This window comes from Pithys albifrons, chromosome 2, assembly GCF_047495875.1.
Source record: "Pithys albifrons albifrons isolate INPA30051 chromosome 2, PitAlb_v1, whole genome shotgun sequence".
Classification (NCBI taxonomy): Eukaryota; Metazoa; Chordata; class Aves; order Passeriformes; family Thamnophilidae; genus Pithys; species Pithys albifrons.
The window spans coordinates 65,997,118-66,018,431 of NC_092459.1; the positions used below are offsets into that span (position 1 = coordinate 65,997,118).

A 21,314-nucleotide genomic window follows, 5' to 3' on the forward strand; every position below is an offset into this window, starting at 1 on the left:
TTTGCCTTCTCTCCTAGAGCTCCGGGATCTTTGTCCAAATCTGTTTTCTTCCATGACCTCATCCAGAGTAGGTCCAGCTTTTGCTCAGACTGAATCCCCCTCCTGGCTGCAGTGGTTCCAGCAAGAAGGACATTGTGAAAATTAGAGGCACTTTCCCCTGGGCTGGAAGGGGATGCTCCTCTGTAAAAAGGAATAGAGAGCATAGCTGCCAAAAATTTCCAAGTAAGTTCACATTGGTACTGCACTAGATATTCCTGCACTGAATCATAATTCCAGATGCATGGATTTGGAAAACAAGTTCAAGGAGTGAGATAAAGAGTGCAAGGAGGTGGTGTGTCTGGCAGTTCTTGGCAGAGAGACTGATTTGGCCAGGTTAGCATGGGTTACCCACTGGCTCAGCCAGTCTGGATGTAATATCTTGCAACTGGACTCTGTGCTCAGGATTCTGAGCCTAAATCATCAGTATCTTGTTTGGAAATGTCTGCACCAGGCTGCTGGAGTGCTGCAGCTCCCATTTACTGAGTGCATATCATCTGAGGTTACAGAGAAATCTCTAGTTTTACAAGGGAATAGCAAAACTGACACTCCTAAGAAACAAAGACCAGTGGTCCAAGGAAAACAAGCACTATGATTTCCCATTTTTGCAGTGGAAGGATTTTGTTTCTAACATAGGCAATACATATTTCTCTTACTCTTAGAAACATCTGAACATTTTTTTTCCATTTTCTAAGTAAATTCACTAAACAAATTTTCATTAAGCTAAATTTCTCAGCTGTAATATTTCTGAAGTGACAGTTTGCAAAGGAAGAAGATACAGACTGGGGTCTAGTTTTCACAAGACAGTAAGTATTGAGGAAATTTAGATGCAAGGCTTCACTGAGTGAAGGTTCCCTAGTATAACAGAATGACATAATGTCATCTGAGAAGCACCCATGAAAGATCACAGCTTTAATTTCCTCCAGCTCTCTCTGCAAATCAGAAAGGGTTCAGAGTATAACAGAGTAATTTATGGCAACTATGCAAGCTTTATTTTGCTTTATTCAGTGACAGCTGATAATTTGATGAAGATGAAATAATGGTGCATCATACCCTTTCATTTCATACATATAGAACCTTTCCAAGTTTCTTCTTCCTTGACTGAACTGGAATTGCAGCTCTGTTCTTGCTGGTGGTATTCATTTCTGCCCTTTGTGGACTGTTCAGGAATATATGCCCACGAAAAATGTGACAGTAAATATCTGAAGGCAGGGGAATGAGCTTGTGTGCCAGATGGATACACCTTAGTGACACTCTGATAGAGCAGGTTCCCTTCAGGAGAGGTATTTATAATTTGTAATTGAAATGCTACTTGGAATTACCTGAGCATGTTCTATTTATGTCACTTGGAGTGTGATGGATTCATCAAAAAGAATTTGCATTAGCCCCCTGTCATGGCTGGCCATCTCCAGCAAAATGCTACTCACAGGGCTATGCCAAGTACTGATACCATTGTTTTTATTTGTTTGGGTAATTTTCTCAGAAAATGGGTAACGAGAATTCAGTCAGGTTGCTTTCCTTTTTAATCAGCATGCATATCATTCAGAAGAGGCAGTTGAAGCTAGATATAAAAGGGATCTTGTATAATCTATAGCCTTGATGATCAATCTTTTCTTCTCATAAATATCCACTCAGAATCCCCCAACTGTGTTCCCTTTGACTTTGTGTCTTCTTTGTATTGATTTTTCAACAGCAATCTAATTCCTGCATTTGTCTGCAGAAACTACTAATAGAAAGGCAGAAGTTTCAATGTGTAAACATGAGTTTTCACCCAACAGGCCCATTAAAAGCTACATTTGTTTATACAATTAACAGAGTAACACCATGTGATATACTGGACAGATTTAGACATGTAAAGATGGAGACAGTCACATGGGGAAAATACAGTACTTGTGTTAATTAGGCACTAATTAAAGTAGTGTTTCTAACATAGGCAATATGTATTTCTCTTACTCTTAGAAACATTTTTTAAAGTAGATAGTTACATACTTATGTCTAAATCCAGAAAATGCAAAATATATTGGAAACACACGGCTACCTCCAAAACAGTTGTTAGCAGTCTCAGGCTTCTGGTAAGATTTTCAAAGGCAGCTGTCTGAACAACAGGGGGTAAATCCCTCAGTGAAGTCGGCCCTGTGTTTTTTCAGCCTATCTCAGACCTTATATATGAAAAAATTCCCAGTTGAAAGTTATTTTACTGAATTATTCATAGACAGATTGCATGTAATCAAAGTATTTCAGAAGAACTGTTTGTTCACATATCAAAAAGCCATCAGTTGTCAAGCATGGATTCCTTGCTCGGGAAAGTGGTATTAACCAAAAATAGTTATACATTTGGCTGCTTTTGTATAATCTGCCACAGGGATGTCATTATATTTGTTAGGTCAAATTTGGGAAAAAACAATGTACAAAAAAGGGACTGACTCACAAGATAAAGTCTACTGTAAAATCTGAAAATGAGGATAGTTGAACTTCTAACCTCCTGCATTGACTGTACAATGCATGTGTTGCATGAAACAGCCTTAGCTCCTCCTTAAGCTACCAATGTCCTGCTGCTTTCACCCCCAAAACAGAAGTACACCATTATTTCAGCCAATATAAGCTTTCCTTGTAAGCCACAGCTGAGGGGATGTCCCTCAGAGCTGTTTGTCTTTGCTTCATGGGTAACTTAGTCTTTTAGGCACTGTTTTATCAGCAAGCTTTTAACTGCAGAGTGGTGATACATTGCTGAGAACCAAAATGGAAGGTCAGAATTTAAAAATATCAGGGTCTCAGAGTAATATACAGACTGCTAGAACAGTATCTGATAATTCTCCCCTCACACGAGGGACTGGTAAAGAGTGGTTTACCAAAGGTGAAAACCCTGTCCTATATACCAGTGCACGCACACACATGTATGAGCTACCTATAGGTACTACATACTGACTTAGGCTGGTTCTGGAGCTTATTGTAATAGCTCAGTGAGTTCTTTTCTAACTTAGTTTTGACTCATTTCCAAGAGAGTTACATATAGAATCCTGGGTTCCTATCCCTTCCTTAAAACATGCACACATAAACTTGAAAAATTTTAAGTTGTATGTAAAGTTTTGTTTTGATTCTATACAATCAGATAAAGAGTTTCATTCATTATCAGCTTGCAGAATAACTGTGGGAAAGGCGGAAGCTTTTAATTTTTTTATTGAGTAAGAATAGCTCTCATTAGGTAATTCATTCTTGTTACTCTTGGAGTTTCATTTTGTTGTTAAAATGTGAAATACACAAAGTAGCAAGTAGATCTGCATATCATAAAGTATTACCCTCCACTTTTAAATTAGATTCTCTGCCAACAGTATTTCTGGAATGCAGTATGCATTTTTTAAAGCTATACAAAATACATCTGGAAGATAATGCTTCTGAAAATGCCTGTTGAAAAAGTATACTATATGAATCCATTATTTAGGATGTCTAAAGTACAGCAACAAAACCTATAAAATGAGTATAGAAAAGTACAATGCAATTAACATAGTCATGAATGTTTACACAGAAATAGCAGCCAAGCATTTGCAAGAGGAGAAAGAATGTAATTAATTTATAATGAGTCAAGACAAATAAATCAAAGTCTCCTTGCTCAATTGATTGAGTTTTACTCAACATCAAGGCTTCCTCTGAACCAATTTTTCTGCAGTCTGTCCAGAGCCACATGACTGGAGCAAAACTATGACTTGCTTTAAGCACTCCCAGATGCTGGCTTGTCAGTCTTAGATCATACTACTTCCAAATCTTGTGGAAAAAGAAAGCATATATTCTCATCATACTGGGCCTTCAACTGAGTAATCTCCTGATTCAGAGACTTGAGTTTAAAACAGCCAAGCAACAATTATGATCAACTGCTCTGATTTCTGTTGCTTGAGGAAATTAAAAAACAACTCTGTTGTTGCTGCTGGTATTATTTTGTTACCACTGTATTTTACTTCCCCACCTTTTGCTGCAGCAACCTTAGCTGTTTCCGTGGGACCGCACATGTGCTGCTGATTGAGCTAAGCCAGACTTTAACATCACACTTTGTAAAGGAAGCTCCTGTTGCCCTTATGAGAGGCTCTTTCAAAAGATGTCACCTTTTTTTCCCTTTCTTTTTATCTCCAATTAACACAAACAGGCTCAGCCATATGTCATTTGCATTTATAAGAACAGAACACAGTGTGTTTTGAAGATCTTCTTAAAGTGGTTTTGCTTTTTCATATTCAAACAGCATAAAGCAAAAAGACTACGTTTGTAACTTCCTGAAAACTGTTAATTTACTGTAAAGCAAAGGTCGTATTGCCTTCTCCTCAGCCTTGCCTTTTTATTTCATGGCATTTATCCATGGACAACAGACTGTTTCCAGGACTATGAGTGACAGTCCCTGCTTACATCCTAAGATGAGTTGCAGACCTCTTACATTTTTAGTCTTATGTTGGCCAAAGGATGGGAGATCACAGATGGGCATCTGGTTAGGAAATCTTATCCTGAATTGCATAATGGAAACCTCCAAAAACATAGGGAGACCATGTGGTATGTAAATCCCCCCTTCCTTCAGGACAGATAACTAGAAAAGGGTGGCAGAACAAGACTGTTGCTCCAAAATCTGCACATTGCAGCAGCTGCATCTCCACTCTTCTGGACTTTAGCTTGTGTTCCTTGTGCCAAGCACAATGTGATGAAGAATTATCCTTGCTGCAATCATCTATGTCTGATCCCAGGTCAGGAAAAAACTGCAGCACTGTGCTGCATATGTATGAAATGCAAGTGCTGGGGAAACAATTATGATACAGGGTCAAAAGTATGATACTACCATCGAATTCAATTATTTGATTGGCTTGTTTGTCTCTTGCAAGAGTAGAATTTCTCCTCAAAATGATATTTTAATAATTACTTTAATTGTTATTTACTTGAATGTTCTGTCATAAGCATCCATGTGGTTATGGATCACAGGAGTTAGAGGGTAAACTACACCCTTTTTCCTCATTCAAGCTCCTCTTCCGAATGACAGCCTTGTACCTCTAACTGTTCCCAAGATGGAAAGCTAAAATTTCCCCACTCTTCATTACTGCATGTGTTACTAACGAAAGTGACCAAAATGTCTCTATCTTTTATAACATAAATGTGGTTCAAGCCAGGGGAAGTAGGTAAAAAACTCAGCACTGATGCCTTGAAAATTCTTCTCCTTTTATCCAGAAACATAAATATTAGGTGGAAATAAATCATTATTAGATCAAACCCTCAGCCAAAATGAAAGAATCTTTGTTGTAAGGATGAGATACTATTTTGGAAACATAGGGTAGTCAAAATCTGGGTTGGTTTGGTTTTGTTTTGTTTTTTGAATTCCCAATGCTTTAAATCTAAGCTTCAGAAATGTGGAAATGGCTTCATTTTTAGCCTTTGGACTTCTCCCAGACATGATCCTCACAAGGACAAGTGACTGTGTATTGTATATGTATACAATGGACTAACTGTTAGACTAATGGGGGGCTGCAGGAGGTTTCTCTGGCCCCTTCATTAAACTAATGACAAACATTCATTTCTTATTACAGAGGATACATTCTCTTCTATATCCCTTTTACAACTCAGTGTATTTTCTCTTTTTGCAAAGGGTTTTCACTTGTGTTCTCTGAATTCTTAAGGGAATATATAATTTAAAAAATAGACTTTTATTACCTATTAATTTCAAATCAAATTTTCTAATACTAATAGACAGCTGAAGTTCATGTAACTGCAACCCATCCTATATTTCTCTAAGCTTGTGGACATGGAAATCTAAAATCATATTCCATACGGTTTGCTGTTGGGGCAGAGCCACAACTCACCTGAAGACAGCCCTGCATATTTACTGTGTCTCACCCGGACAGACGTGCCTTTCACTGGGATGCCTCTACTTCTCATCCCCTGGCTCTACTTTAAAGGTGTTCTCCATTGAACAGTAATTCAGGAGTTTCATTGCAGGGAAAATTCTCAGAAGCAAAAAAAATCAATATAATTTTGGAAGACTTGGGATAGTGTTGCTTAATGGTGAAAGTTTTTAAATGAGGAATAGTGAAGGCACATGAGTACCCCATGTGCTGTTTTTCTGCATAGCTCAAGACTTTTGTAAATTAAAGCTGGGCTGGAAGATCCCAAAGAAGTTTGGCAGGGTGACTGTGAAACATTTTATAACATTTACATCATTGTCTTATGTTTTTCAAGGGAAATTACTCATAGTATGATTTCTAAAGTGAGTAAAAGTCTGCTCCTTCCTGCAACACTACACACTAAGTCAGAGAGAGGCAAAGATTATCTGATGATAACAATGTGGTAATTCTCTAAGTTTGTCTAGTGCCTCCAAATTTAAACTCTATCTGTTCTTTATTGAGTGAATATGAAAACATAATGCTTTGGGTGTGTTTGTTTCGAAGAAGTTGAGATGGGACACTGAACATTCTGTGCACATCTCAAAACAATCATATACCTGTTTTGGCAGTGCATTCAATGAGAAATTGCTTCAGGGACTGCAGTGCTTCAAAGAAAGGTTTTTGAGAAAGTGAAGATTGAAAAAACCCAGAAGTCTTGAAGTGTGCAGAACATAACCATAACAACAGAACAGAACAAGCTGTATTCTTGCAAGCAAATATAGTGCTAGTTGAATGAAAGCAAAATGTAGGAAGGAGATGCTAAACAGGAAAAGAATGCCAAAAAAAAAGTTAGAGTAGGAAGACTTTCAAATTCAAAGCCCCAAAAATTTTCCATTGCCACTTTTTTCCAACAGTCTACATTTTGGTAAACATGAAATACACCTAATGTCACTTTATCTTCAAAGAAGATATTGACTATCAAATACTGCCACTGCAGAGTTCAGTTTAGAGCTGCCACAACTGGGTGAAGAAACACGTTCCTTTCACACTTAAAAACAGTAGTACTAGATCTTATCAGGAAGAAAGGACTGGATCTTATATTGAAAGCCATTGGTACATTAAGACGTAACGGAAGGCCTACAGGAATTCTGCTGTGGTTTATGCCATACCACAGAAAGTGAGAAGAAACTGCTGTCACTGAAACTGTCAAGTTCCATTGGGATTTGGCTGGCTGGGAACTGAAGAATGCAAACAACTGAGAATATGAGAGTATTTTAAGAAATTGCAACTGCATCATGTTCAGAACGTGTGCAATTTTTGCAAAAGTGAGACACAGGCAATCTGGCACTGTCCCCAAACACAGGGTCTCTGGCTGACACGGTGGTAAAAGTGCTACAAAGGCAGCTGTAGAGTATGTTCTGATTAAAAAGGCCCCATATGGAGACCACCTTGCTGTAAATTATTGCTCATTTTTTAATTTTCAGTTTAAATCACATATTAAAATTATTTGAAATTTGTATTTGTTATTATGTGGACTTTCCAAGCATGTAAATATTATATACTTATATACTGCTATTAGAATGGGAGAATCTGCAGCAGTCCCTCATGCTGACATTTTAATCACTATTGCAAAACTTCTCACAGGCAGAACTGATTTGTAAAATCAAATCTTACATCTTTTATGGGGTTCATCTTACATAATTAACTAATTTACTATACACCTGCAACTGGACCTGCCTATCCTGTATCGGCCTTTTTAGCCACCAGCACGCTTGTAGCAAGCGTGGGTGGTGCCCTTCCCAAATCTTCGCTCATGAAACCTAGCCATGATGATGATGATGACTATACACCATAGGTCATTGATTTTACCATGGGAAACCCCCGGAAATTAGACTGAAATTTGCATCTATTATTTACTTTCGATGGATCCTTCTGCCTAGTATGAATGTTCCTCTTTTTTTTTTTTAATCCATTGTTGCTTTCATGAAGGAAATTTTATTACTGAGGTAAATGTGTAATGGTCTTACAGTTTGGTTATTGATATATTCTTGTTTTTAGAAGTGCAATTTCTGTTTCTTAATGTGCTTAAAGCAGTTAGGCCCCAAAACCTATTTGACAGAAGGATGTGACAAAAGGCTCATTTCAGCCTTTTCATAAAAAACAGTATTCTTTTTCTATAGGAATTATGACTAGCTTACTGAATAATTTACTTTGCATAACAAGTTTTCCTTATTTCTTACTAGTATTATTAATAGAAGCAAAAAGAGAAGGGAAAAGAAAATAGTGATTTATGCCATCTATTCATTGTATTGTATTAATGCAGCTGAATTACTAGGTAGATTTTTTTAACTCAAGTTGCAGGGTTAGTGTTTTGGACACAAAGGAGTTTTATACATGAAGGACATATAAATATTATGCATTGCATTTTGATTCCCTTTACACTACAAGATGTTAGTTTGTTAATCATCTTTTAGTATATCAATTCTCCCTTTAATATAATGCATATTTAGTTGAATATAATCTAGCTGGTCAAAGAAATAACAGCTTATGGCACTACAATTCCTTCGGTGCTTTGATAGTACAGATACACCTGTCATGCATGTGGCTTCTGAATATAGGAAGAATAAATTAATAGGTGATAAGCAAAACTTGTCTTGTACAGTAGGGGTGTAGAATAAACTGTAATACTCAGCTTTGACCTAGGGCCTTTCCTGTGAGGGCTAAAAGTGATTTAGAAACACTAATCATTTCTTTAAAAGTTTATAAAACCCCCCAGGTTCTTGCTTATGGAACAAATAGGCTGGTGTCCTCAAGATATCAGGTGCCCATTTCCTTCATACGATGCTTGGTGCAGAACTTCTTCCTCAGTGACCAGCCAGGTTCTGTGCACAGTGATGTCTTTGCCTGAAGCCAGGCAGTCTCCAGCTTTGGTTCTTTTCTCTCTTTCCTGCTCATTCCTCTGGAGGAGCCTTGCTGTCCTGCCCAGCTTTCTGTGGGCACTGTCATTGCTTCCTGCCTCCATTCCTCATGTCTGGGCAGTGTGAGCTATGAACACAAATGCAGTTACTGTCAGTTTGTTGTCTTGCACATTCACTTCAGATCAGTTTCCTTCCCAAGTTAATGTTGCAGCCTGTCCCCCTTGCACTTCATGGGTCTTTAACTGTTAATATAGTAGAAAAATTACTCAATCATCCTCTAGGTGTTCTTTTTCCTGTTTTCTTCTTCATGCATTTAGCCATCCAGCCAGTCTCTCAGCCCTGACACCTCAGTGTTAGCTCTGCATTGCACCTCTTCCACATTCTACAAACTAGGATATTTCTAAATATTACCAACTCACTCTAAGCTGCTCTGCCTAGATGTTCGCTCATCTTAATCAGCTCCTGACACTTCTTTTGGATCTCAGTTTTGGTAACTTTTTTTGTCTGAATCTGGTATATTTTACTAAGTTGAACAGCAAAAGATGTAAGCAAAAACCACCAATAATAAGTAAAAAGTGTGTCTATCTGTGCACTTACTAAGGAATAGACATTTCAAGAGACAGAAGTAAGGTGTGGATATGATATAGACTAAGATAGATAGAGAAGACATTTTAACATTTTGATCATAACGTAAGATGACCTGAAATGAGAAGGAATCATAGAATCAAAGAGAATACTGAAATTCAGAAGGGGACAGTGTGGCAGAGGAAATGATGTGCTGAATGATGAATTGTAAGTTGACAGTGGTTAATAGAAGATCTTCCAACTGTGAGTGACTGAGTCAGCTGAACCAGACAGCCTGCAATAAGCATAGCAGGACCAGAAAAAGCAAAGAGTGCAGACTGGAGGGATACAAGCAGACTGGCAGGAAAACAAGGTGCTGCTCTCTGGACTTTGCATTTCCACAGTACTTCCTACGATTAGGAGGTATTCAAGTTTTGCCAGGGAGCACTATGCTTCCCAGCTCCATAATGAGGAACCAGCAAAGTCTAATGGCATTGCAGCTGTGATCCACCAAGGCTCGTGCCTGCGTAGGTTCAGGTGTCAAGAATTATATGGATTCCAAAAGTCATGTGTACACATATTGCTGATTTGATAGCCACCTTATTCCTTTGAAAACTTCTCTTCCGTAGACTTTAACATGAAAAGCCAAGAGGCTTTAGTTCCAGGGTTAAGGCAAATTTTCCCCACTTTGAGTAAACTTGAAGGTGGTGTGGACTGACTCCAGGAACAATCCCAGCCAATTATGGGATTTGAAGGATATAAGAAAAAAAGGCTCTACTGTTGTTGTGGTTTCTGCCATTACATTCAGTGGAAAACTCTCCCCTGTATACAATGGGTACAGCTACATATTAACTCTTGGCTTCTGTAGTCAACATCACATACATGACAATTGTTTTCCAAAACGGAGTGCATGTTTCTGATCCTGTAAAACACCTCTCTTTCCACGTCACTGTGGTGAGGATGGAGTGTCAAAAGATTTTTTTTCCTCCTTAAATGTAAAATGATTTTCTATGACTGTGCAGAGGATGGGAAGGCATAGAAATTATACATCCAGACAAAAATGACTGGAAGCCTGAGAACTCCTACATTATTTGCAACCTCAGGGGAGAACAGCATTAGAAAACAAGAGGGGTTTACCTTTTTACAGTGTAATACTATATAGAAGATAATGAATGATTTTTTTGCTTGTTCTTTTTAAAGAGTAGTAGAACAAGGGAAGTAGATCCACCAGGAACCTCAGTAGGTCATTTAGCACATCCAGCTATCCCAAAGTAGAACAGCCTGTGTTGGTTATGCTTAGACTACATCAGCAGGTGTTTCTACTTCAGCATCTGCAGAGATATTCTTAAAAACTCTGACAACAAAGAGCCTACCACCTCACCATACACAATTCGAGTCCTTCACTATTTTGACTGGTATCTACATTGCATTTGATGCAATTTGAGATCTTACTTTTTGTCCTATTTGCAGAGGTGACAGAGAAGGGGGTTAATCCTGTTGTTTGTTTTGTTTTTCCTGGTGGCCTGTAGCATTTCTGGGGATTGTTATTACCATATTTCTAAGTCATCTTTTCTCTATGCTAAACAAACCAAATTCCTGTGACTTTTTTCACTGGTCACATGTTTCCTCCAGCTCTACTACCTGGTGAAATTGTCCATGACTCTTTAGGTATTTAACATCCTTTTTGTATAAATCCTGTGTATTTGGTTTCATGACCTCTTACTAAAGCAGGAAGTTTTACCTTTCAGCATTTAAGTCTGGTCTCTGGGACTCAAACTCTAATTTTCGCAGACAACAGGAATGGCAAAGTGATGAAGTTAGAGTCCTAATTAAGAGAAGTATGTCTGAAAGTTTGACACCAACCAATAAGTAGCATTTTCCCTGAAATGTAACAAAGATATCTAAATTATTTTCTCTCATAGATACAGGGGTATTAATCATATTTCTGACTTCTATGGGAACCTTTCTTATTCCCTACAACAAATTACAAACAATGCAAAACTTTAACTTAAGGTGTTCTTTAACCAAGCCCTTCTTGTCTAAGATGGTTAAAAATTGAAGGGAGATATTACTTTCTGCAACATAAGAGGGATTTAGGAGCCTAATTGCCTATGAGAATTTATTAGATTATTTTTTTGAAATCTGCCTTTGAAGATACAGACCAAGCCTGAATGACAGTGTGAAAACTGAAATAAAATGTTTATATTTCATGTGTGTTTACATTACTTTTATGTACGTTTACATATTTTAATGCATGTTTATCCATTAGTCCTTCTATGTATCTCCCGCTCTAGCCTAATTTTTTGGTTTTATAAGTTGCTTTTTTTTTTTTTAGAGACAGCTATTCACCAGATGTATTTTATTTCTCTTGACCATTAAAAAAGCCATAGTAAAAGTACATTTTTTTAAAAAAAACTGCAAGTCATATCTCTTTCTGTTTTACCAAGCCATAGTCATCCTATGGCTCAAATAAACAGCCCTTACATAAGCTGGGAAACAAAATTCCTCCTGCAGTCCTCCCTCATTGCAGTCTTCCTTTGCAGCAACAGAAATTGTAGCTCCTGGCCTCTACTGAGAGTTATTGGACACCCCTGCTGCTAAATTTAAAACTAAAATGGCCATGCAGCAAGCACTGGCACTGCTGCTCAGATAAGGTCTATTCCTCAGCTGCCAGTGAGCTCCCTGCTACAGGTTACGTCTGAAAACCTTCCCCAAGAGGTGAGTGGGTGCAGTTGTGGAAATAGTTTACTCCATGCATTTGCTTCCAAAGGGCAATATGGACATGGCTGCCTCAGTTTGGCATCCTCCTCCTTGTACAGTTTTCTGACATTGTTCTAGCAGATTTTGTACTACAAAATGTTCCCCATACAACACTACCACATGTAACAATACCCTCAGTTTCATGTTGTAAACCCATCAATATTGTGGACTTTAATGCAGCCCAGATTGTTTCAGGTGCTCTGAAATGGCAAGAAAGCCCAAATCCAAACTCCTCCAAACCTATCTGTCACCTATTAGGGCCTGGGTGCAGCAGACAAGACCCTGAGGAGGTGCAGAACAGACACTGTAGAACATTCTGCTTAGAGGGGTCCAGACTCCAGGAGGACTGACTGGATGTATCTTGCATCACTTGGCCATGTATTGCTTCCTGCCACAGTTATGAAGCAGTATGGACATACGCAATGAGGCTTGCTCAGAAGCAGCCCAGAAGAGTTATTTAATTGTAAATACAATTCTACTTCAGTACTTCTAAGGGAGAAGTATGCCACAGTATGCACAGTTTGTGGATGTATTTTGGATTTTAATAAATATCCATTTTCTCACCACAAAATTGGACAGACAATAACTTCCCTAGAGCTCTCAGGTGCCAGAGAGACACACAAAAGAGGTTGTTTCTGCTGATGATTCCTATCAGGCTGTTCAGTGCACAAAGAAAACTGGACAGAGGGGCTCAGCTCCCTCTCACTTGAGGATGACATTTCCACCCTGACCCTCTTTAAAGGTGCATAAGGACTTGAAGATCCCTAGATCCAGGGACAGGCACCAGCAGGCTCCAAAGGAAGGAGCTTTGCGTAAAAGTGGCAAATCCAATGCCTGCCTCCTACACTTCGCAAGGCAGGGACATGCTCACCTGTAAATCAAGTATTGCAGTGTTAAGACCACTACATCCTTCCACAATTTTAACAACAATTGACAAATTGTTTGACAGCAGATTTAAGGACAGGCAAACAGATTTTAATCTGTCAAATCTTTTGTCAAGTAACTAATTTGTATCTGTGCCTTGTTGTAGGCAATTACAGAGAATTGTGAAGCACATCAAGAGTAGAAAGGTGCAAAATATATTTATTACTGCAGGGAAATAAACTGCTCATCTGGGTGAACAGTCCCAAAATTACACAGTCTCTTGTTATGTATTCTAAAACACTTTCTATTCTACCAGAAACATAGATCTTTGCTTTCAAAAAACCAGCAGCTGTAGTTAATACCTGGGAAGCCCAAGCAAGAGCCCCTCAGGATATAAGAGTATAAGAAACAGCAATAAATATTTCAAAGGGATGGAAATAAACAGGCAGGAGGAGTTGAGAGATCATAGCTGGAGTTAGTTTGCTGTGTGCTAAGTTAACAAATACCAACCCAAACTTAAGTATGACAGGAAGAAAGCAAGAAAGTGGAAGAAGGGTATGTTCAGTTGAATTCTTCTTAAATTTCTTGCTCTGCATTCACACAATACTTTATGTCACTATTAAATTTGGTATCAAGCTGGTGCTCTGAAGTCTCACATCCCATTTAAAATAAAATAATTTTCCTCAGAATCATGGCTGTGAAGAAATCCTTGAAGACATGAATCAAACAGAACTGCTATAGTCATGTTCAAGAGACAAAAGACAATCAAAAGAGTAATTTTCAATTGATATGACCTGTTCATCCCTATACAATACTGACTTTGAAACCTGAAGGTGACAGACAGAATGTTAACATTGCTGTTTTACTGCTGATCATTTTAGTTGATAGTTAGCTAATACAGAAAATATACATAAAGACAAGAATATCTGTGTGTTCCACTTAGATCACTGAATCAGCCTGATTGTACAACCAAATAGATTTTACTTAGAATCTCTGAACAGAAATTAATTTTCTAAAAATGTGTTCATAAGTTTTTCGTTTCTGTGTATTTGTGATGCTCAACAATTTTTCAAAGCCATCTAGAAAAAAACATTCTAGAGTTGGAAGCCGGAAATTGATTCACCTATCCCAAAAGAAAAGGTGATTGTTTTTAAAAGTTTATTATTATATAGTCAGAGCTCCTGTGTGAATCAGCTGGTTCATGGATTTTAATACAGTTAATATGTCAAAATAGCTCCTAACCCATTGTTCCCCACAGCAGGGCTGGGCCTCTACTTCCCAGATTATGGTGGTATGAACAGAAGACAGGACGTGGACTTTGCCCATGAGAACAGCAGTAAAACCTCACAAAAGAAAAACCCACACCCAGAGTACTTCAGTCTTCACATCACAAGTCTAGGCAGATGAGTTCAAGTATTACATCTTGTTGCTATTGACCCAGAATTACAAATGTGGAATTCTAGATAAATGTTTAGACATTGTGAAGAAAAACATTGATAGATGAGAGGACCAGATGGAAGGTTTAGGAGAGAGTGCAGACAGCAAAAGTTCCCCTCTGGATTTTTAAACCAACAGCAACAGCTGTAGTGGTCAGAATCAGTACCTGGGACCCAGTAATACAGTCATAAAAGACATGTACTTAGACTTTTGCTTTTTTAAGGTATGAAAGCTTTAGATAGCTAGAATTTTGTGGCCAGCAATCCTTAACTGGCACAGGCTACTAACTCTTCATCCCTCAGCAGTGACAGAACCACGTGTGGTTTGGTCCAGAGGGTGTCCAACAAGAACCTCAATGAGTTGGAGCCAGGATTTCAGAACTATCTCCATTGTCCTCTTCAACTCGGAGATTTCAGTGCCAACATTTACATCTGTATTATTATTTTCAAAACTTCTATGACATTCTGTCCTTCTGGAAATGTAAGAGTTGAAAAAAAAAGGCTAAGTGGAAATCAGAACTTGTAGTTACACAAAACGGCAGTAACCTCTCTTGAATGGTTGTGGAGGTCAGCAACTCAGCTTTATTGTTTCACTATGGAAATGGCACCTTTCAGCACTGAGGCAGTGGGAAATGACATCTAGTGAGTGACTGAGGGAAATGTGGTGTTTAATATGTTTTACTGATGCTCCTGCCCAGCTACTGCTTCCATCTACAGTTCCTTGGCTGATGAGGCTTGACATCATGACTTCTAAAAAAGGATGGCAATCTCTGCTGAAGACAGTTTTTCACTGTGTGATTTTGACCATCTGGACACAGCATCTTTACTTTCCTTCTTTTTTTTGAAATATCTCTTTTCATGAATTCCCAGGAAATTTGGTTTCACTCCTGTGTTTGATTCAAACTGACAAAATCATCTGTTGTTTTCTTCCAACTTGTTAAGCTTTTTCCTTCAAAATTTTTTGGCTTTGGGACAGATCATTCATCCCAGATTTTAACATGTCTCTCCTCAATAAACTATTATCTGCCTTTGAAATCATTTTCTAACGCCTTCTCTGCATGCTCCCTCCTTCCTCTATAGAAAGTTTGATAAAAATGAGTGCAAAAGAGGATTTTCTTTACTATATATAAGTTGTCACATACTTTCTGAGCAGAATGCACAGTCCTACTGCTTACAATGCTAAAAGTAACTGTAAATTAGTTTAGCATTAGCACTTGAGCCTTAAAAACTCAATTTTATCACTAAAAACACAAGGAACATAATTTCTCTTGGTAATGGATATTTTGGTGTACACCATGAACTTCAGTGATGAAGAAAATGTCAAGACATACCAAGAAACAGTAAGGCGTGCATGGGAGGTGGAGCTTAGATAAGTTCCCTAAATCACCAATAGAAAACTATCTGAACTTAAAGTGTCGAACTGCATGTGGGAATGTATTCATACAGTATTCATATCGTGTGTGTGTGTGTGTGTATATATATATATATTCTATATTGGACTATGCTACCTCCTTTCTAATAAAAAAAATTGGTAGTTACAAAATTGTGCTGGACTCCTATATCATCTCTTTGTTTGCATGACATTGATGTGTGTTTTTCCTTGATCTGGGAGTCTGTTTCTGCACCTCTTCCACATTTGCTTAGGTAAGGGGAAGAGTGGCCACCAGCTAATGCTCTATCATGTGAGAACCCTAAGGGAATTCTTGCATCATTTACAATGTAGAACCGGTAGTCAAGAAAGGTAAAGATGGATACTTGCAAACATCTATCTGAAAACATGACTGTTACCATTTCAGTCTCCACATGTAAGCTCAGGCGCTCAGGGACAACATGTGGTAGGTAAAGGTCATGGATTAAATCTACTGTTCAGTTTGCTACACTGTATGGTATCTTGCATATGTCACTAACTTGTGAATATGGTTCCCCAAACTCTATTATATTCAGCACACAATCATAAGCATTACAGAAATCATGCATTAGACGTGCAAATCAAGGCACATGCAGATATTTCACAGCTGAGTTCTACCCTGTGAAATCTGGGCAACAGGTCATGACAACATTGTTTAATCTATGTGTATGTTAATCTACATATTCAAAAATTCATCAGTTTCCAGAGGGCTTGAGTCTGGTATCAAGATGAACAGAAAAAATGTTCATAAGAGACAGTTCAGTAGTTCTATAAATATAGCAGTCAACACCCTAAAGAATGAGTGCCTATGGTTTTTCAGATCTAAATTACAGATGGGGTTATTCCCTTCAGCTGCCCCACTAATACAGCACTGCTCATTTTTGGGGAGGCTCTGGGTAAGAGTCCTGAGCAAAAGTTACCAGAACAACACAGACTTGGGAAGACAACACAAAGACAACTCAGTAGCTTAGGTAAAAACTCAGCCAGGAGCTGTTACACCCATGGCAAAGCTACACCAAACTGAGACTCCTGCATGCCTGTCTGTGCAAAGTGCTCTCACTCTTACCTGTACTTTTCCATCACACCAGTCTTCCTCTGGGTAGGGTAGAAGTAGCTGTGTTCAGAAATAACTTAGACATAGCACATGTAACACAATGGTGCAAAGACATGGTGTCCTTCATTCTTCTGTCAGGCCCTTGTGAAAAGGGAGGGCCATGAAGTACACTGGAAAACAGTTAGTTATTCAAATGGATACTCACTAGCTCCTAGATATTACCCGAGTCTGTCTTCCCCAGTGTTAGGCCCTTTGTTTACTAATCTGTCCACTTAAAAAAAGAAGCCAACAAACACCACCAACCCAAAAGCCCTGCCAAGCATGAGTCCTGCAGTAAGGTTCAGCAAACTCCAAGCTAAGATACATATGGTTCATATCTTAATACTAAAAGAATGTTGTATGTCTTCCATATTTCTATGAAAGCATTTTTTTTCACAATACAGAAAATTAATAAAATATTCTTTCCTAAAAATAACTGAACAAAAGCTGCTATGTGTTGACTTATTGTAGGTGTGTCTGAAATTTTCTGTGAGTGATACAGAAAATTCACTGTGCCTGTTCTGTATTCCATAAAAATCGATGCTTGAAATGTTCTTAAGTCTATGAAACATGATGATAAGCAACAGATGACTGATCTTGTTGGTTGTCAGTAGAAGATTGCACTTTTGTGAAGTGGGAAAGAAACCTTTGGTACTTCTGGCTCCTTTTAACCAGATTGAATTCTGAAGATGTCTGTTAGAATTGAAAGTGAAAGAGAAGAGAGCATCATTTTCACACAGTTCTTTACTGAACTTGCTCATATGGGAGAGAAATGGGGTGGGATGGGGGGGAAAGACATCAGTTTTCTTTCTATTTTTAAAGAATTTTCTTCCTAAAACATGTTATGTATGTTCCCAAAATTGAAGCTGTTGAGCACATTCTGAAGAAGGCTGGAAGGCAGGATTGGATGCATGGTACTGTATGAGAGGGCACCACTGGAGCAGCTGGAGTGCTGTCCAGCCAGGTGTTTAGCAGCATTTGCAGGGATTGTCTCTTGGTGGGGATAGCATCTGTGAGTGCTGGCAGAAGTTGAAACTGGATGGAGCTCAATCCCCAGAAACCAGTACCATCTCTAGAGAATGTTCTGGCTCCACCAGACCGATCCTTTGATATCCCAGACTGGGTCTTGACAAGCAGCATATTCTGATTCTAATCAGACCCTAATAGATGCTTTTATGGAAAAGTAAATGCAGATGGATTGGAGGAGTGAATATGCTGAAGAGCTTTGGAGATACAATGAGTGTTGCAGAATAGAACAGTGTGTGTGTGGTGCTGAGACTTCTATGTAGGAGAAAGAGACAGTTCTTCCCCTTTTCTTTCCCTTCTTACTCCCCAGCCTCTTGTTTTAGCAAATGTTGTGTTTAAACGTATTAGGGAAGGGGCAATGCAAACAGCATGTTTTCTGTACTGGCCCCAAAGCTGTCCACAAAAACTCAAGCTGTTGCAGGGCAGGAAGAGTGGGATGAAGATAAGTTTCTCTAGTCCCTCTACTCTTGCTGGATTCCTGCAGCCACCTGCTACTGGGCAAATATTACCCTTCAACAGCACTATGTGTAGGTGAAATAACTCCCACAGGTAATTCATCATCATCTGTTTACAAGTGCTGTCACTTCTGTGCAGTGACTTAAAGAAGGGATGCTCTGGTAAATCTTCCTGAAATAAAGGGTAGTAAAAATTATAGCCACCAACTGCTCAGGTTAGGCTAAAGTCAATAGTCTTCTGCTACCCAGAGCTACGACAGTTATAAAACAAAACCAACAAGGAGTGTAGTCTTCATCCATCTTGTGACATTCACTTCTACCCTCCCCTTTGAAAAAACCCTCTCTCCAATTTCCACAGTACACAGTGCCAGCACCAGCTGGTGGGAACTAAACCTCTTCTCCTTTTGCTATTGGTGAGGTTAAATGAGAGGCTGGTCCCACATGCCTCACATCCATGTGCTTTATCCTAATTAGAAAGCATCATCATTTCTTTAGTGGTGTGAATTATCTCAGTCTCTCTTACCTTCTGCTATAGCTTCCATAATTATTTTTCTTGTGATAAGCATAGCCCTCTTTGCTGAGATTTAAGTGAATTGGAAACAATATAGATATATGTGTATTCTTAGGACCCATGATACAGGTTTGCGTACCTCTTAAGCTCATAAAAATGAAATAACTCGTTCCTGGTTCAGCATTGTGCAAAAAGTTTCCTTACATCACCAGATACCATCTTGAACTCATACACCATAAAGATGTAATGACTGATAAATGATACCTTCCTTCCTAAAGGGGAAGGCAATTGTTTCGTTTTTATAGCTTAAAGATGACAACGCATCTATTAGTCATGTAACGATTCTTTACATTGGTTTTGCTACTTAAAAACAACTTGTGACAACACTCTGATGATCTTTAGTAGCATTATTATACAAGTTACCTCTATATTAGAGAATTTGGCCCCCTTCGGTAAAAGACCTCATATATTTAGAAGCATAAATTATTTAATAAATTAAACAGCTGCCAACTTCTTTCCTCTTTAAAGTGGACTGCTTGGAAATACACAGGCAGTTATCCAGCAAAATAGTTTCTTATCATTCTGCTAAGTAAGAGCACAGATCAAAAAAGTTCAGAGTAAGGCAATTATGCATGTTTGTAATGAAAGGAAAATGACCTTGTGTTGCAAAGCACTGAACTCTATTATTAGTTATAGGCAGAGTCACACATACATAGATGAGACAAGAAAACTACCACTTTCCTGAAAGGGAAAAGTAGATCTGGAAGGTTAAGTCTTGTATGAGAGAGCATAGACAAGAAGAAGAGGTCATTCAAAGAACCACAAATGAGAAATATAAGAAGTTGCAAAGGCAAACAGGCTAAGAGACCTCCACCACTGCTTGAACAAACAGAAGGAGTTCAACTGTAATGAAAGCTTATAGCTAAAGCTAAACCCCTGAAGTCCTGCTCACCCTACCCCAGAGCAGAGACCCCACTGCACAGTTCCTGCACTCAGCTGAACTGGGGATTTGAATAGCAGCACAAAGCTTACCTCAAAAAAATGCTTCAGAGCTCCCTCTCTAGTTCTGACTGAGCCTTCAAACTCCCTTCAAACAAGATCCAATTAGCAATTAGCAGATGAGCCATTCCCCACTTTTTGTTTTAAATTTCTTCTCTTTTTTTTTTTTTCATTGAGCTCAGCCCAGTTCAGCCACAGGTGCAGTTGTGCTTGTGGTCTCTGCTTGGCTCCTGTAATTTGCCTCAGCCTTTGTCCCCCATGGCTCCTTTAGTGTCTCCCTGGCCCAAAAGTCTCCAGCAGCAGAGTCCGAGCATTTCCTGCAGATAGGCCTTGTGGTTGGCAGCGTTAGGGTCAGGCAGGTGGCTCCCTTGATAGCAAGTCCTCCCCATGGTTGCAGTCATGGGCTCAGCTGCTTTCCTGGGAGCCATGCTGCCCTGCAGGGTCCTTGCATTTTCCTGGTGCACTAGAAAGTTATGAGGAATTTTTCTTTGAGATGACTTGCCACTATAATTTTTTGAAACCACATTTAAAGAAAATAAACAGAGTCACTTAAATTGCCTATGGAGATAATTTCTTCCCTCTGGTAGGATTTTGCAGTTCATGTAACACAAATGCCCTGGTCTCTGCCCAGAGACACATTGGAGAGAAAGCCATAAGTGTTGTGAGGGAGGTGGCCCAGCTCATTAAAGGGAAAATAGCGACCTTTTCCATTAACTACCTGATGAACGTGCACCACCTCTCACCTCTGCTTTTGGGGTATTTGGCACTACCTCAGGTGAATTCCAGAATGTTTCAGCTGACCAGTGGATCGAAGGCATTCACCTTACAAGTGAAAAAAGCTGTTTTATAAGGCTGCCAGCCCCGGAGACCCTCTCAGGGCTGTGAAAGACAGGCTGTGTTCCTCCTGGCACTGACTGCCTCATCCATAATCCCGTCCCAGCGAGATGCCTCACAGGCGCAGTTAAGGTGCAGCTGAAGTCTGAGACAGATGATTTGTGAGCCAGGTGCAGTTTAAGCACTGGCAGCTAGAAAAAACATCTTTTTTATTTTTAAATGAGCAGTTCTGAGGTTTGAGTGACTGAGAACCCATAAATACGGATGTGTTTTTTTTACAGAGTAACTTTTCAGAGTGGAGGTGGAGTTGGGGCTCTTAACCTCAGAAGCTGGGACAGAGCCATACCATATATTTTTATGTGGCAGTACAGGAAGAAAGGTTATCATATTTTAGTTAGCTTAAAGAAGTTTAGTCTGAAAAGTTAACTTTTGCTAAAACCAAACCTTGACTCCTTCCCCTCCCCTTAGATTGTAAAGCAATTTCACACCATAAAAGTGTGAATTTTGAAAACACAGCTGCTTGCCCTGACTCCCTGGTCAATAAAACCAAGCAAAAACAAATCTGGG

General features: G+C 38.9%; 1 long non-coding RNA gene across 1 annotated transcript; it reads right to left on the minus strand.

Moving 5' to 3' along the window:
* Positions 1-7,457: 7,457 nt before the first annotated feature.
* Positions 7,458-20,165, minus strand: LOC139668384 (uncharacterized). The gene is made up of 3 exons (XR_011697043.1): positions 19,947-20,165; positions 16,896-17,053; positions 7,458-8,924 (listed from the first exon to the last, which is right to left on the minus strand). It is a non-coding gene; the product is annotated as an uncharacterized lncRNA (long non-coding RNA).
* Between the last annotated feature and the right edge of the window lie 1,149 nt (positions 20,166-21,314).